A 13,380-nucleotide genomic window follows, 5' to 3' on the forward strand; every position below is an offset into this window, starting at 1 on the left:
TGTATGCAGTCACTACGCTTTACACTACAGCTTCGTGAAGCGCATTAAGATGTTTTGAGGTCCTTCAAGACCTGTCTCAAGACCTTGCTCTCGACCACGCGGTCACCCTCCCTGCCTTCCACTCCTACTGATCCCAACCCACAGCTTGGGTCCAAATCCTCAACTGTCCGGCACCTTAGAACGTCCTCCTGACGAGAAAGGAGCTGTGTCAATGTAATTTGTTGTTGTTATTTGGTTCAGGCTGTTTCACAAGTTGTTGCAGTCACTGGGTCTGGAAGAAGAAAAGTTTTTGACCAGCGGATGGCGCCCTCACCAAATGTTCAGTAAGTGAGGTTGAAATGCTCATTAGAGAATACAGTGAGGAGTGGAGAACTGAGGGAAGGTAGACTGTATGTACCTGGATTGATAATAATAATAATAATCCTTGCATTTGATATAGCGCTTTTCACGTCGGGAGGACGTCCCAAAGCGCTTCACAGAACACACTGTAAAGTGAATTGACTGTATATTTGTGGGCGAACGTGGCAGCCAATTGCGCATAGCAATGTCCCACAAACAGTCGTAGATTGAAAATGACCAATTTATTGTTGTTTTTGGTTTTTTGGAGGGATTATTATTAGGCGTGTGATAGCAGGAATACACATGCAGACTAGTTGTAAACAGGGTCAGCGCTATTGGGGAGGCAATAACTACTACTAATAGTATTAATAATAATAATCTTTGCATTTGATATAGCGCCTTATCTATCATGCGGTTGCGCTGCCTCAAAATATATGGTAAAGTGGAGTGAATGTATATTTTGTGGATGAAACGCGGCAGCCAATTGCACTCCACGGTGGCCGACAAGCAGCTGTGGATTTTTTTATATATTGATGTGGTTTCCATGTGGCTGCTCATGCCACTCATCTGCTGTCTCAGATTTGTTCAGCACACTGATGCCAATCGTGCAGGAATCAGCACAGCCGGGACCAGCCCATTGCTCTGTCACAAATGAGTTACAAAATTAACAATGTATCCAGGTGGATGGATGCTCTTTAACCTTCGGTCTACTGGGACGCATAGCAATTTTACATGTTTTAACTCCGTGACGAAGCCGCTAACATTTAGTTCCTTCAGTGCAACCTTTATGGTCGGCTGACAAAATAAATTTTCCTAATAATCCTTGCATTTGATATCGGGCCTTGTCACGTCGTTGAGACATCTCAAAGCGCTTCACAGAATGTACTGTAAAGTGAATTGACTGTGTATTTTGCGGGCAAAACATTTATGCTTATGCCATAAATTGACACCAATCAAGAAATATTCAATCAATTGAGAAGAAACTGAAAACACACTACTGATTGAACTAGTTGCGAATTGTCGGGGTGTGGGGAAGCTCTTGATGGTCCCAAGAGCCGGAAGTGTCCAGTGGACCACAGGTTGGGGCCACCGGTGGCTTCTTGATGACGATTTATGAATTGTCATTTCTCTCTTAAGGTCAGGAAACTCATCAGCGATTTTTCTACTGTCCTGTCAATACTGATTTTCTGCGGTGTCGATATCTTGGTTGGTGTGGACACCCCCAAGCTTATTGTTCCCAGCGAGTTTAAGGTTTGTTATCACTGCCCATCAATGGTTATTATCTGACTCTCTCCCTAATCATTTCAGTTGCATCAATGTAAGCAAGCGTTAAATGAATCATTCATTAGTGCAGGATTAGTAGAGACAAAGCTGATGCTTCAGCAAAGCGCTGGGGGAAGTGCTGCATTGTCGGAGGTGCTGTCCTTTGGATGAGAAGTTATATCAAGGCCTCATCTGCTTGTTCAGGTGGACGTTAAAGATCCTGCAGCGCTATTCAAAAAGGGAGATTCTCCCTCCAGGTGTCCTTCGTGGCTGTTTGTGGGATATTGCTGTGGGAGGATTGGCTGCTGCGTTCACCTACAAATACACACAGTTACTGCATATTAGAGCAAACCCTGTGAAGCACTTTGAGACATTTGACGACGTGATCAGGCTCAATGTCTAACTCCAGGAATTTTCAATATTATCATCAGCAGCAAGTTACATGACCCAGCAAGAGGAGTTGTGGGAAGACTGTATTACAGGTTCCTCCACCAGTCCACTTGAGCTGTTTGTGCTGTTACCCTCTTGGTCCCTATTTCTCTCGTTCCCACACCATTTAATACAGCATCTTATCATATCGTTGGGAAGTCTCATAGCGCTTCGCAGAATATGCTGTACATTTGATTAACTGTGTATTTTGTGGGAGAATTGCGGTAGCCAATTGCGCACAGCAGAGTCCCACAAACAGTCATGGAGTGAGTTGATCAAACACATTTTTTTTGGGGGGTGATTATTATGATGGGGGAAGGGATGGGAGAATGGGACTACAGTGACATCCTGCCTGGTGGTCCTTGCACCTTCTCATGGCTATCAATAGAGGGCACTGACACAGGTCTGGCTGTCTCCTTTCCACCGCTCGCTCCCCCACCCACTCCCCCCACCCCATTTGCTTTTTGAGCTTCTCGTCCTTTTTTCGCTCCTTCCTCGATACGTATCTCCAGAATTTGCAACTGGAGAACAGCAGCGAAATAACCAACTTCCCCTGACTTTCTTTGTCTTTCCTCGGAAGCCAACAGATCCAGAGCGAGCGTGGTTTGTGCGCCCATTTGGAGGGAACGCCTGGTGGCTGTGCCTGGTGGCCGCGGTGCCCTCTGTGCTAGTCACTATCCTCCTCTTCATGGACCAGCAGATCACAGCTGTTCTCCTTAACCGCAAGGAACACAGACTCAAGGTTCAGCTACAACTCTCATGCCTTCCTCGCAGCTCTCCCAGCTCCACTAACCACAAACTACAACTGATTCAGGACTCTGCCACCAGTTCTCACCCATACTAAACTCCGTACCCCCATGACACTGAGTCCTCGCCAGGTTTCACTGTCTCCCAAACACAGAACAGATCAATTTCAAGATCCTCTCAGTTGTCTACCAATCCCTTCGCGCCTTGGTACCTCCCTACCTTTCAGACCTGTTTTCTCCACACTCCACAACCTGCTGCCTCCGCCTGGCTGGCTCTGGCCACCTGCTTGTCCCTCATACCCTCTGCTCCATTACCAGCGGCCGTGCTTTCAGCTACTAACACCTTGAAGCTTTGGAACTCCCCCAATCGGTCCCCCTTGGCCCTCCTTCCCCTCATTTAGATCATGACTGAAGCCCTTCCTCATGCTTATGGTCACCTCCGTCACTATTAAGCACTCCGAGACCCTGCCCCATGTAAAAGGTGCTGTGCAAATGTTGTTGTTCCCTTGCTCTGGGTGCTTTACATTTCAACTCACCAAACCAGTCAGGAACCTAGGTGTCTTGTTCGATCCTCAACTGTCTTCTTCCCCACATCCAAGCCATGACCCACTTTGCCTTCCCTCACCTCCGTAACATCACCTGACTCCACCACTACCTCACTCCTCAGGCACTGAAACTCTTGTTCATGCCTTCATCACCTCCAGGCTCGACTATGCAAACTCCCTGCTGGTCGGCCTTCCCAACTCCTCCCTCCACAGGCTGCAGATAATCCAGAACCCTGCAGCCCGTGTCCTCTCCCGCACCAAACTCTGTGACCCCATCTCCCCCACTCTTGCCCGACACCATTGGCTCCCTATCCTTCAGAGGATCCAGTTCAAGATCCTGGTCCTCACCTACAAAGTCCTTCGCCCCACCCTACCTCTGGGACCTCCTAACCCTCTATCAACCCGCCTGCTCCCTCCACTCAGCCGGCTCCGGCCTGCTCCACGTCCCCCGACCTACCCACCCCTCCATTGGTGGGAGAACCTTCAGCCACTCTGCCCTCCTCCTCTGGAATTCCATCCCCCAATCACTCCGCCTCGACCCCTCCTTAGCCTCCTTCAAGTCCTGCCTCAAGACCCTCCTCTTCGACCATGCCATCGGCCACCGCCCTTCCCCTCCCTTCTCCCCCACTGACCCCAGCTCGGGTCTGAAATGCTGTACACTGTCCAGCGCCTTGGGACATCCTCCCGACATGAAAGGTGCTATACAAATGTTGTTGTTTGAGTCATTCATCAGCACGTCTGTTTTTTTCAATGTAAACCGTGACATTTTCCTTCATCCCCTCTCTCCCCAACCTCTTCACATCACAGAAAGGTGCTGGCTTCCACCTGGACCTCTTGTGCATCGCTGTACTCATGATCTTAACCTCGTTCATGGCTCTTCTCTGGTACGTGTCTGCGACCGTCATTTCCCTTGCCCACATGGACAGCCTGAGGATGGAGAGCACCAAATCCGCCCCGGGGGAAAAGGCAACCTTTGTGGGAGTGAGGTGCGTTGAGAATAATCCCAAGATCTCTTCCGATGAAGAAGTCCCTTCGGCCCGACTGATCTCGTTCCTCTAGAACACCCTCTAGAACATCTGACCGTCCCCCCATCACAGCCATTGAGCTGTTCTGGCTTCGGCCCCCGCCCCGCCTTCTGCTATCCACTGTCCAATCATTAGTAACCCTCTGGTAAAGAGAGTCTGTAATGTTCTGAGGTATCACATTTCATCTACCAACCTGCAGTCGCTACACTTTGCAGTGAATCCAGTGATTCGCTTTCAGGCATTCCGACGTGTTAGCTTGCTTGCCTTGCAAGCGAGAGGATCTGGGTTTGATTCCTGGGCAGGGCGAAACCTTAGGCAAGTTTCCTTACTCCACACATCTCCATTTATCTAGCAGTAACTAGGAACCTGGCTGTTAGTCAATTGGCGGATCGTTTCGGGAGGATAATAATCCGTCCCCCAAAAATTACAATTTGGTTATTGAATCCATGACTGTTTGTGGGACACTGCTACACATAATTGGCTGCCACATTCCACCCACAGTCAACCCACTTTACAATATATTCTGTGAAGCGCTTTGAGATGTACCAACGACGTGATAAGGAACTATATCAAAGGCAAAGATTATTATTTATTATTACTATAAACCTGTAGATTGAGAGATTGGTTATGCGTTTCACTGCTGGTTAATGATAGGGATTGGTTCTTTTTCTCTGCAGTACATCTCCATGCCAGTGCTGTACGGAATCTTTCTCTACATGGGGGTTGCTGCACTCAGTAGGGTTCAGGTAATGAGGTTTAACATTATTTGCTTTTGCAACCAAGAGATGTCTCTCGCATTTCTTGAGCAAAGAATTTGAAGCCTTATGAAAAAAAACACAAGCCCTGATTCCCTTGGTACTGAAACCGTAGCTTTTTCCTTTGATGATTTTGTGGGTCTCTGCTTCGAGGCCCTGTGGCTCATTTCAACTTGGAACAGAATTCTCACATTATCACGGAGCCCTGTAGCGTAGTGGTTAAAGCCCTCACAAGCGAGAGGACCCGGGTTTGATTCCCGGGCCGGCGAAACCTTATACAAGTTTCCTTATTCCACACGCCTCTGTTTACCTAGTAAATTGGAACCCAATTGTTAGTTGATTGGCAGATCGTTTTCTTGGGATAATAATCCCTCAAAAAAGAAATGTGGTCACTCAATCAATGACTATTTGTGGGACACTGCTGTGCATTTCACCCACAAAATAGACAGTCAATTTACTTTACTGTATATGTGTAAAGTGCTTTGAGATGTCTCAATGACATGATAAGGCGCTATATCAAATGCGAGGATTATTATTTTTTATATTTGTTATAAACTCAGCGTCCATCAATTTAGCTTTAATTGGAGCATTCAGCGCTGGAGAACTCCGATGTTTTGCTCGATGCCATTTCTCTCTCTTTCTGATGCCTCCTAAGCACCAGCCTGACTTATTGTACCTTCGTCACGTCTCACTGCGCCGGATCCATCTCTTCACCTTGTTTCAGGTCGTCTGCCTCATGTTGCTGTGGGGACTGAAGTCAACGGCGGCCGCAATCATCTTTCCAATCATGGTAAAGTTTCACTCATTCTGACACTCCACGGGAAACGGTTTATCAGCAGTAGGTCTCCCTGGCCTGAGCAAGAGCAACACGTCCTTTGCCATTGTTACTGGAGGGTTCCTATTCCTGTGCACTGTCCCAGCTGAGATGGCAGAGGGAGAGAGATAACCTGCTCTTTGGCTGCTGCAAATTGCCATTGTGTAAACCACTGGTGCTGGCAATTGTACAATAGCAGACATGGGTAGCTTTTTTCCCTTCAATAACATTGGTGAGAGAAGAACAAGACTGTTCAGAATTATTTGCCAAATAACTGATGAACATAATATCAGACTCCTGCAAAAAGTAGCTATTTTAGGAAAGCTCAAATATATTAAGAAAAGTAACATGATTACATAACATTGCAATGTTAATGGTCTGGCTGACCCATCACCGATAACCATTAACAAATTACCTCTACAGAGTGAACTAAACTGTAATAACATAATAATAATCTTTGCATTTGATATAGTGCCTTATCACAACATTGAAGTGTCTCAAAGCGCTTCATAGTAAAGTACAGTGATTGTGTGTGCGTTTTTCTGGGTGAAAACGTGGCAGTCAATTGGATGTCCCACAAACAGCCAACGTCTGTGCTCTTTGGTGGTTGACGCGAGTGAGAGTCTGTTAACAGGTTGCCGGCAGCTCCTGGCTTTAGTAGGGGTGCGCAGAGGAATGGAATGTATCTTCTCCAGACATGACCTCAGCTGGCTCGATGACTTGCTGCCCGAAAGAGAGCAGGAGGAGGAGAAAAGAGATGTCCAACAGCAAGAGCGACCATGTAAGTGGCTTTTTTTTTATAAAGGAACATAAGAACAGGCATAGGCCATTCAGTCCCTCGAGCCTGTTCCGCCATTCTATTGCTATTATTCAATTATTGCTATTATTCATGGCTGATCTGTACCTCAATTCCATTTCCCCACCTTTGCTCCATATCTCTTGATACCCTGACCTAACAAACGTTTACACAGCAGCCAATTACACACAATGGGACTGTGTCCCATAAACAGTCGTGGATTGAGTGACTAAATTATTCTTATTATTTTTTTGGGGGGAGGGATTATTACATCCGGAAAGCGATCTGCCAATCGAATAACAACCAGGTTCCTACTTTACTGCTAGATAAACAGAGGCGTGTGGAGTAAGGAAACTTGTCTAGGGTTTCGCCTTTTGAGAAGTTCTCCTACGTGAAAGGTGCCGTTTGATATAGGTGCAAGTGCGGGTGCAAGTTGTTGTTGTGAGAATGCATTCAGTTGGATTATGAAGATGAAAGGGGCACTTCCAACATTCTGCAATAGGACTTTGGTGTTTGTATCATTTCGGACAGATTTCAACCTCCTAGTCTGCTCTGCCCTGCCCCAAACCTTTGGAACACTCTACTCAATCCCTCCGCGTTTTCCCTTCCTTCCCCTTCCTTTTCGACCGTGCTTAAGATCATCTCCTCCCTCTCCCCAACTTCCCAGCTTGGCATCAAACTCTGCCACTGTTAAGCGCTCTGGGAAGTTATCCAATTGAAGGGGGCTATATAAATACAAGTTGCTGTTCTTGTTGCGTGGCTCACCAACCCAGCCAGTACCCACGGGGGAGACTAGTTGCTCAGATGAGCTCTACAGTAGGGTCAAGTCACGAGTCTTTTAAAGCTGCGCTGGAGAAATATTTCAGGCAGACAGGCAGGCAGCACACACTCCCACCATTCAACCACGTGATTTAAACTGAAGGGCTTTTTTGTTCCGTGTGTTTTGTGTTCTGCTGCCATCAGATTGTTATTGCTCGGAGTCTCATTGGGACATCACACGTCAGAGAGCTTTACAGCGAGGCTGTGTCACAGTCTTGCTCCGCTGCTCGTTCGGTTTACAAAAGATAATACAACTCCCAAATACTTAAACACGTTTACATTCTCTCTCTCGCTCTAGGGCTACCGACGTGAAAGGCACTGTACAAATGTAATTTGTTGTTGGTGGTGGTCTGAAACCTGATTCTTGAATGTACAGTACTGTCAGTGTTGACAGGTCTGGCTTTGGAGAGAGACAGAGAAAGAGAGAGAGAGGAGCCACTCCAATGCTGGCACAGAGCACGCAGCTCAGTCTTTGCACAGAGGAGCTCAGCAGGCCCGATCACATGCAAAGAGCGTGCACACACACACACACACCAGCCATGTCACACTCATCCAATCCAGCCGTGCACAGACAGTCACATGCAAACTTCAGATGTCTCAGCCACACACGCAGTTCGCCCTGTAGTGCAAAGCCAGCAGATAGCTTAATAACAGTCAACCACCAGCCGCTTTAATTACAGGCAGCCAGTGNCCCCCTCCGCCCCTCAGTCACATGCAGACAGAAGCCAATCCCTCACACAAATAGGCAGCCTATCCCACCTCGCTCCCAGCCAGTGTTCAGCTCAGCAGTAAAAATAAACAGTAACCTTGCAAAGCAGTGATCGTGCAGCGAGCACTGCTCAGTAGAGGTACAGGCAGGCCGTAAAGGCGAGCTCTGTGGATTCGCCAGGCTCCGCAGTCAACCTTCCCAAGAGGGAGAGGAGAATAATAATCTCGGGATATAATATATAGTTTGGAACATGACACGTCATGCGACATGTAAATTCTAGGCAAAAGACCAAGGTGTATTTTGTGGACGAAACACAGCAGCCAATTGCGCACAGCAGTATCTTACACACAGTCATGGATTGAGTGATGACATTTTTTGGGGGGAGAGGGGAGGGGGGTATTATTACCCCCGGAAAGCAACCCATAATAAATAATAGAGGGTGTGAGAGGCAGTGAGGAATGGATGGAGACTCTTGAGGAGTATAAACAATGGTTGGGCCGAGTGGCCTGTTTCCGTGCTGTGCTGTACTGTACGTTCTTTGTAGCCGTCCGGCTCTACCAGGCGGTTGCCTGGCTCTTTAAGGCAAACCAGCTCAGCCCCAAAGCTGCCTCTTCCCCCCCCACCACCCTGAGGCTTTTTTTGTTGACGTCAAAAGGGAGAATGCTGAAGTGGACCCAAAGGGATTTGAACCCGGAATTTTCCGAATTATAGATCCGAGGCTGAACCGGCTCGGGTTCCCGGGCTGGTGAACAGTGGGCAGAAATACACTCACACACAAACACACATACACAGAGAAACACTCACACAAACTACGCACACAGAGATGAGTCACATATACACTATTTCTAAATCGCTCTCATTTTAATAATAATCCTTGCATTTGATATAGCACATTATCACGTCGTTCAGATGCCTCAAAGCGCTTAACAGAGTATATTGTAAAGTGGATTGACTGTGTATTGTTTGGATGAAACACGGCAGCCAATTACGCACAGCAGTGTGGCACAAACAATCATAGATTGAGTGACCAAATTATTATTGTTATTTTAAATGTTAATATTTTTAAATTTCATGTTGCAAACCCCTCTCTTTCTCTCTCCCCCCAAATTTTCTAACTATCTCTCCGAACTTTCTCTCGATCTTTTCTCCCCAACTTTCTTGTTGGCTCTGCGACCCTATTACCCTCATCCTCGCCCGATTCCACTGGCACCCCATCACTCAGAGGATACAGTTCAAGATCCTGGTCCTCACCTTCAAAGCCCTCTACGGGCTTGCTCCTTCCTACCTCAGTGATCTCCTAACCCCCTACCAACCTGTCCACTCCGTTCGCTCAGCGGGCTCTGGCCTGCTTCATGTCCCCTGCCTTACCCGCCCCACTATTATCGGGTGGGCCTTCAGCCTCTCTGCCCCTATCCTCTGGAACTCTATCCCACAGTCTCTATCCCACAGTCCCTCTCCCTTGCCCCCTCCCTTACCTCCTTCAAGATCCATCTCAAGGCGTTCCTCTTCAATCATGCCTTCAGTCACCCTCCTACCCATACCCTCCCCGCTCTTCACCCCTCCTGTTCCCAGCCACCAACTCGGGTCCGGATCCCTGACTGTCCAGCACTTTAGGACGTCTTCCTGGCGTGAAAGGTGCTATACAAATGTAATTTGCTGTTATTGTTCTTGCTTTCTCTTTCTCTCTCTCTCTTTGTTTTGGGCTTCTGCTCTCAACTACTATGCCCTGAAACTCTGGAACATTCTTCCTCTATCCCAGCATCTTGCCCCCTCCTTCTCCATCTTCAGGTTGCACCTGAAGACCTTCCTCTTCGACCGTCCTTATGGTCACCTCCCCACTTCCTCCGGCTCGGCGACATGCACCGCTCCTGTCGAGCATTCTGGGATGCTACCCTGCGTGAGAGGCGCTATATAAATGCAAGTTGTTGTTCTGAATACCACTCAGTGCTGGAATGTACATATCTGAATTGAGTTCTGGTGAGGACAGGAGCAAGCTTGGTATGGCACTTACACATCTGTCCACACTCACAGTTGGTGCTGACATGTGAGGAACATCTGAAGTGCTGTCCAGGTCTGCTCAATGGTTCATCAGGGGAAAGGGACAAAAAAAAATAAGAGCTGGGTGGTAAAGGAATCAGCTAATGTTTTGTTGTTCATCTTCTCCCACCAGTCGGAGTACATATACTTGCAGAAGGGTCCGGAGATAAATATCTCGGTGAATTAAAAGCACAGGCTGGTAAGTGACATCTCCACTTCTGAGTACGCATTCAGTACGCAGTTCACTTAATGGTAATAATAATAGTCCTTGCATTTTGATATAGCACCTTAACAGACTGTTGGTAAGGGCTTAACGGGATATACTATAAAGTGGATTCACTGTGTATTTTGTGGCCGAAATGCAGCAGTCAGTTGCTCACAGCAATGTCCCACAAACACTCATGGAGTGAGTGACTAATTTTATTTGAGGGGTTGATGGCCAGGGCACCAGGAGAGAGAAACTTCCTTCTGTTTTCGAATAGCTCCGTGGGATCTTTAACATCCACGTGAACAGGCAGACGGGACCTCGGTTTAACATTTCATATGACGGACGGCACCTCCGACAATGCAACAGCCCCCCAGCACTGCATTGGAGTGTCAGCACTTCTGACTAGAACACATTATAGAACAGTTCAAGAAAGTAGCTTGAGTTACAATCGTTCTCGACAACAACAACAAAATTCCATTTGTATAGCGCCTTTCACGTTGGGAGGATGTCCCAAGGCGCTGGATAGTCAGTTTTTCAGACCCGAGCTGGGGGTCGGGATTGGGGAGGGTGAAGGGCAGAGCGGGAAGGAGGGTGATCGAAAGCACTGTTGAAGAGGAGGATCTTGAGACAGGTCTTGAAGGAGGCAAGGGAGGGGGGCGAGGCCGAAAGACCGCAGGAAGGAGTTCCAGAGGGTGGGGGCAGAGAGGCTGAAGGCTCGCCCTTGGTGTGGCGAGCGAGGCGGGGGACGTGAAGCAGGCCGGACCCCACTGAGTGGAGGGAGCAGGCAGGTTGGTAAGGGGTTAGAAAGTCGCAGAGGTAGGGGGGAGAAAGGCCATGGAGGGCTTTGAAGTAAGATATAGCGCAACACCTGCCCCTAACTTCCCTTCCCTGCCACCACCCACACTCCTTGTTATAACATGAACCCCAAAAAGGCAACTCTGGCAGTCTGAACTGATTCACACCATTTAAGCAAACTCTTATAATAAATCGCTCTAGGCTAGGGGGTGACCATATTTTGTAAATCAAATCCAATAACACGTACATAAAAAAAATTGGACTCACCATAATTCCTAATACTAGATAAGTGTGTTGGATTAATGGCTGTGTTTCTCCGATGAGTTTATCTGTTTTAGAATGTTATTGTTCTCGCTCAGTTTGTTGCTGAACTCAAGACAGGGCAAATTTGGCCCCAGGGACACAATCCCCATCCGGGGACTGTTTCCAGGAATCAGGGCCGTACGGTCACCCCAGCTCTCAGTTGATTCCAAAGCATTGCATGTAAGGTGCATCATTATGCACACCACTCTTTTTATCTCCTCCTTAGTTTCACTGCTTTGACCTACAGACATAATTTATGGCAATGAAGCTCCACTATGTGGTTGCACAGGGGGCTGTGGGATGCAGGTTTGAATTGTCTGCGTTCACACACAGTTGTGATGAGCTCCTCAGTTAATCACTTTAGAGACTAGACACATCCCAATGGGGACAGAGAGAGCAGGCCACTCCAGCCTGGTGTTAAGCAGCCCTAAGACTGGCTCAGGAGAATCGTTGGCAGAGGTACAGGGCTCAGTTGTTGGATGGGCCCCACGTGTGGAGGCGTGTGCAAGAAAACATCTTAACATAGTGTCAAAGCATGTCTCATTCTCGTACTGGTTTCAAAAATGCGGAGAAGAAAACTAGCCTCACGTATTCTACTGACTTTGTTAGGTTATTCCAGGGTTACCACAAGAGCTTTTATAAAGTAAACGGGGGTCAGGTGGATTTGCCAAATTTCCTGCTGTGGACAATGGGCTGGAAGGTCTGAATGCTGTGCCCAGGTCAGTTGAAGGCCATGATGCTCTCACTTACAATGGTGATGTTGCCAGGGCTTTAGCTGCAGTGCAAGGAGTGTACTGTACTCAGCAGTGGATGGAAAGATCGGCAGGAATTTGGCCAGAGTTTGCATTTCAGCAGCTCCTCTGACCGATCATAGAGAGCAATAATTCCCTCCCTTCCACCACCCATTCTATGTTGTGTGGGTGAGTGGCTGCGGTGCAAAGGATGGTGGAGAAATACTTCTAATTTTTCAAAGGGTGGGTTGAGGGTGTGTGGAATGGATGGATGGACTGAGAGACTGAGACTGCCTTCTGTTCTGATCTGATCCTACGTGTTTATGGGGATAATATACTATAAATACCTACAAAATACACGGTCACTATACTTTTCAGTATATCCTGTGGGTTCAACAATTTACCAATTCCTGGATGTTCTAAAACACTATGATAATAGAGTAAATCTAGACAATGCAATAACAATAATAATAATCTTTGCATTTGATATAGCACCTTATCACATGGTTGATGTCTCAAAGCGCTTCACAGAATATATTGGAAAGTACATTGACTGTATTTTGCAGGCAATATATCATACTGTCATACATCATTTGGGAATCTAAAATCATGAAATTTCGCCCCTTACCCTGCTAAAGTCACAAACTGAAACCTGACAAAAAACAATACTGATAACCAGGATGTCACCTGTGTTATTTGCTTGTGTTTTGACAGTATTTCCCTCTAGGGAGATTGCTCGATTGTACCCTTTGGTATTTAATACTGGAATTGTTAAAATAGCATCACTTTTGCATTCAGCAGTGACTAAAGGTGATGCTCTAATTTCAAAATGGAAACGACCTTTGCGAAGCAGCAAGTCATTACTTTAATTAAGCATATTTGCTTATTAAACCCAACTCGTTTTCAAGATTGCATCACTGATTTATTTTTTAAAAAGCATTTTTAAAAAATGCTTTTTTGGTGTAGTGTGAGTTTCTGAGAAGCTAACAACCCCCACACGAGTCACCAACTCCAGGCGCAGGACAGCAAATGATTTGGTGAGGATTGCCCATGTGGGAGTCTCCAC

At 47.0% G+C, this 13,380-nt stretch overlaps 1 pseudogene; it reads left to right on the forward strand.

Annotated features, from left to right (window-relative positions):
- Nucleotides 1–13,380, forward strand: part of LOC103186491 — a 28,423-nt pseudogene that overhangs the window by 14,680 nt on the left and 363 nt on the right.

This window comes from Callorhinchus milii, unplaced genomic scaffold (assembly GCF_018977255.1).
Source record: "Callorhinchus milii isolate IMCB2004 unplaced genomic scaffold, IMCB_Cmil_1.0 Scaffold13, whole genome shotgun sequence".
In the NCBI taxonomy this organism is placed as follows: domain Eukaryota; kingdom Metazoa; phylum Chordata; class Chondrichthyes; order Chimaeriformes; family Callorhinchidae; genus Callorhinchus; species Callorhinchus milii.